Source organism: Apium graveolens, chromosome 11 (assembly GCF_009905375.1).
Source record: "Apium graveolens cultivar Ventura chromosome 11, ASM990537v1, whole genome shotgun sequence".
NCBI lineage: Eukaryota > Viridiplantae > Streptophyta > Magnoliopsida > Apiales > Apiaceae > Apium > Apium graveolens.
This window is the reverse complement of record NC_133657.1, coordinates 156,949,556-156,955,010: the sequence shown is the minus strand read 5'-3', so window position 1 is coordinate 156,955,010 and position 5,455 is coordinate 156,949,556. Positions and strand designations below refer to the sequence as shown.

Sequence of the window (5,455 nt, the reverse complement as noted above, 5' to 3'; positions counted from 1 at the left end):
TTGTTGCGTCCAACTCCAGAATTCCTGCTACGTTTCCCTGAGTCAGTCTCTGGGAAGGATTCCGGTACTCATTTGCAACCATCAGTTCAATAAGTTCATTAGCTTCATCATAGCTCTTAGCCCACAAGGCTCCTCCTGATGCTGCATCAAACATGGGTCTAGAAGTAGCACCTAATCCATTATAGAAACAATTGATAATCATCCAATCAGGCATGCCATGGTGTGGGCACTTCCTTAGCATCTCCTAATATCGATCCCAAGCCTCACACAAAGATTCTCCGGTTTGTTGAGCAAACTAAGTAAAAGCATTCCTGATTACTGCAGTCTTCGCCATGGGGAAGAATTTAGTGAGAAACTTTTGAGCAAGATCTTCCCAAGTTGTGATAGACCCTGCTGGTAGAGAATGTAACCAGCACTTAGCTTTGTCCCTCAGAGAGAATGGATAGAGTCGCAGCTTGATAGCATCTTCAGTCACATCATTGAACTTGAAAGTGTCGCAGATCTCGATGAAATCCCTGATGTGCATGTTGGGGTCTTCAGTAGGAGAACCCCCAAACTGAACTGAGTTCCGTATCATCTGGACCGTGCTTGACCTGATCTCAAAAGTGTTAGCCCTGATAGCTGGTCTGATGATGCTAGACTGAATGTCATTAATCTTAGGCTTAGAATAGTCCATCAAAGCCTTCATATTTTCTGCTTGATCACCCATAGCTACTACAATTGGCTCTTTAACTTTCTCTTTATCCTCTAACTTCTTTTCTTCCTCAGAAACTTCCCTACAAACTACCACAAGTTCTTCCTCGGCTTTATCCAGGATTCTCTTACGAGTACGCGAACGCGTATGCATACACCCTCGTTAGAGTACCTGAAACCAGACAAGGAACAAATAAGTAACAATGTCCGAGTCAATGAACTTTAACGACCACTGATGGAAAGCACATAAACTATAAATTAACTCTGCAGTCCCCGGCAACGGCGCCAAAAACTTGTTAGTCACTAAACACGCGCTAATAATACATGCAAGTATACGAGCTCGCAAGTAGTATAGAATCTTTTCTAGTTCGTTCCCACAGAGACTGTATTGGTTAACTATTTAATTTATGCACCTAAGCAACAATGTATGGTTATTATCCAATGATAAGACTATAACAAATTGAGATTGTTTATAACTAAGAATTACGCTAAAAATTATAACTACGATAATAAGATTGACTGAATTGATATATATGACAAACAAATTGGATTCTAACTTCATTAAATACTTTATTCAATAGTCCTATTATTCTTAACTTTAGCATGCAATGGTGATGACACTAATCAGATAACACGAAACTGATAAATGCCAACTTTTGTTGCACGAGTACCATTCGACCAGACATCCACAAAAGAGATAGAAGCTGGATAGGCACCAATTATATTGAGACCCTATATGTCTATAGAATTTGACAACATAACGGTTTAAGCACAAGTTATCTATCTTGATTACATAGGGCAAGTAAGATGGTTAAAATTACCTACGAATCATGCATAACACATACATGAACCTATGCTAGCATGGCAAGTTCTAAATCCTTAAATTCACTTTCACTTCATTAAGAATTAACACACTATCTTATAAGTTCGCGACGCTCATAAGACGAATACGCACAACCAATACTAGGATATCATACAATCACCACATACTAAGGCATCTAACAATTTAACTAAAGAAATCCATAAATAAATCCGCTAGAATCCCACGATAACGATTAGCCCATAATCAGACTCATCATCAATGTGGGTTCCGATGAGCAGTCAAATCGAGCCTCGAAACTCACAAACCCTAACAATAAATATGACATAGTCTTTAATACATAACAATATATATATTATAAATAGTTATGGATATTACCATTATATGATAATAAATGTGTATTTTAGATATTACCGTATGAGAATTGTTGATTAGGTGTACATCTCATTAGTTTATACAATCTTTAAGGTGACATTAATTAAAAATTTTTAATTTGTAAATTTTAGTTGCTCCCCTACAATATATAAAAATAATGTTTTTATATGTTAACCATACTGAATTTCTTTAGTAGAGGACAATTATTTAAAAAAAAACCAAACTAAAATTATCTTTAACAAATTTTAGATGTAACATCAGTACTTTCTATGTAATTGAAATTTTTTAATTAGGGAAAAATATTCTATAGTTTATGAATTATAATACAAATGACACACATTAATTATAAATTATGCAATCGTATATACACACATGCTCAACTGAAAATTCACCTTGAAATGAGGACCAAGACCCGGTCTAAGTCTCTCAATTCTAATTACTTAAAATCGTAGCCACGATATTTTTAATAGTTCTACCATCACTTTTAACCGTTTTCATATGTTATATTTACTCCAACTTATTTTAATGTCTTCTCATCTTTTGTCATTTCGGTTAATCTCCCACTATACTCCAGTCACCATACTATATTTGTTAGGTAATGAATACAACACGGGGGGTGAATGTATTTTGGATATTTTTAAGACTTTTTGAATGTTTCTTGGTTAACAAAGCAGATTAGAAATGCAGGAATATTATGTTAGCTGAAATAAAATAGTGCACACAATATTTTAAAACTCACTTAATTTTGTATTAAAATCAAGCTTGTGTTTTACTACAAATACTGGGTTCTTTGTAAGTAAAGAACTCAACTTCTTCTTTGAGAGAGTTACAAGAAAAACTAGATCTGTTTGATACAATTTAAAAGCAAAGGACCAGTGTTTACTTTATAGATTAGTAAACACAGTATTAGTCTCTAAACACGCGCTAATAATACACGTAAGTATACGAGTTCGCAAGTAGTATAGAATCTTTTGTAGTTCATTCCCATAGAGACTGTATTGGTTAACTATTTAATTTATGCACCTAAGCAATAATGTATGGTTATCATCCAATGCTAAGACTATAACAAATTGAGATGATTTATAACTAAGAATTACGCTAACAATTATAACTACGATAATAAGATTGACTGAATTGATATATATGACAAATATGAGATTCTAACTTCATTAAATACTTCATTCAATAGTCCTATTATTCTTAACCTTAGCATGCAATGGTGATGACACTAATCAGATAACACGAAACTGATAAACGCCAACTTTCGTTGCACGAGTACCATTTTACCAGACATCCATAAAAGAGATAGAAGCTGAATAGGCACCAATTATATTGAGACCCTATATGTCTATAGAATTTGACAACATAACGGTTTAAACACAAGTTATCTATCTTGATTACATAGGCAAGTAAGATGGTTAAAATTACCTATGAATCATGCATAACACATACATGAACCTATGCTAGCATGGCAAGTTCTAAATCCTTAAATTCACTTTTACTTCATTAAGAATTAACACACTATCTTATAAGTTCGCGACGCTCATAAGACGAATACACACAACCAATACTAGGATATCATACAATCACCACATACTAAGGCATCTAAAAATTTAACTAAAGAAATCCATGAATAAATCCGCTAGAACCCCACAATAACGATTAGCTCATAATCGGACTCATCATCAACGTGGGTTCCGATGAAAATATGATATAGCAAATGTAGTCTTTATACGAATAAATAAAACCAAGTACAAACAAGAGTATAAGTTCAGCAAAATAAGAAACAAGGATCCAAGTTACAACTCAAAACAAAGATTCAAAAGAATAAACTAGATCGTCTTCGCCTTTGTTGAATTGTGCTAAAGGTCTCTTGCCATCAGGTCTCTTGTCGTCTTCTCCTTGCACTCTGGTCCATCTCTTACTTCATATATTATTAAAAATGACCTAATATGAATATATATAGCAACCCTTAAAAATCTGAAAGCCTTCCCTTTTAGAATTTTAGTAGAAACAGGATTCTGAAATTCGGCCTCGGCGCGGCCGCGCGCAATCACAGCGCGGGTGCACTGCATTTCCGGAACCCCGGCGCGGCCGCGCGCTACCAGAGCGCGGGTGCCGCCATCACAGCGCGGGCGCGCCGTCCTTCTGGGAAAAACTCATATTTATTCTTAACTCTTGCTACTTTGAGCCGGCTTTCCACGAGGTTTTATTCCAACACCACCTGGACACCAAATTAGCACCAAAACAATGATAATTCACCTGATTACCTGAATAGTGCCTGAAATGCAAAAACACTAGAAAACACATTAAAACACTTAACAACTTGAGTACAAATACACCAATTCAAAGCTTATTAGAGCATAATAAAGTGTCATAAATGCCACTCAACACACAGGTTTACACAACATGCAATATGATGTACTAAACCCTACTTTAAGTTATCTCTAAAGCTTTCCATTTCCGGTTTAGTGAATCCTTGCATATCCTGTAGATCTGTGACTTTCCTTTGTCAGTTAATCTTGGCCTTTGATCTTGTACTCTTCAAGCTGCTTTTGTAGACTTTTTAATCTAAGTGATTAGATCATTTGTTGATTGATAATCTTGAATATTTAACTAGTCCGCATTATGTACTTGAGGTTCATATCGAGATCTCCAGTTTATTGCATAAAGAACTGACATCTCAATAAGTATAATGGCTTATCGAGATCTTTAAGTTCTCTATAAGTGTGTTTGACTTGTCGAGGTCTCTGAGTTCTCTATAAGTGAACTTGGCTTGTCGAGGTCTCCAAATTTCTGCATGTAGAAAAGACTTGTCGATATCTCTGAGATCTCTAATGAGAAAATTGACTTGTCGATATCTCCAATCTCTTCATTTTGCCTTGTCGATATATCTGAGTTCTCTAATGCAGAAATGACTTGTCGATATCTCAGAGATCTCTATATGCCTTTTGACTTGTAGATATCTCTGAGATCTCTAATGATAATTTGACTTGTCGATATCTCCAATCTTCATGTTGTCATTTGACTTGTCGATATCTCTGAGACTTCTCTATAAGCTATTTTGGACTTCTCGATAAGTCATTCTGGAGTTCTCAAATGACTTCTCTATATAACTTGATCTGTGACTTGTAGATATCTTGATTTAGAATATTTTTCCTAAAACAGATTTATTCAACTCCAAGCGTCTTCATAATTTCTTTGAGGCATGATCTTCTTGATCTTCTTCCAGAGTTTATTCTTAGGTTTAAGACTGTTTACAGAAAAATGCTCCTGTATGATCTTTGACATTTTTACAAACTCGAGTAATACAATACAAGATACAAATTTAGATTATCATACAACTAATTCATGGGGATGTCAATTTGACTTAGTCTTGTTATGATACATGCATGTCTTGCACAACAATATTTAAATTCGCTCATATATGTACATTATCTTCCTCTTAACTACATCTCTTTCATCCTTTAATAACTTCATATTTGTTCGTCCTTCCTCCCTCGAAATGTATTTCATTCATCTATAATAATTTATTGTTAAACTATCATAATTCAATCTTTTCAAGAG

The 5,455-nt window shown here is 34.8% G+C and overlaps 1 non-coding gene across 1 annotated transcript; it reads left to right on the top strand.

The window, feature by feature from the left end:
• Positions 1 to 212: 212 nt before the first annotated feature.
• Positions 213 to 319, top strand: LOC141699287 (small nucleolar RNA R71). The gene has a single exon (XR_012565761.1). It is a non-coding gene; the product is annotated as a small nucleolar RNA R71 (small nucleolar RNA).
• The last annotated feature ends 5,136 nt before the right edge of the window (positions 320 to 5,455 follow it).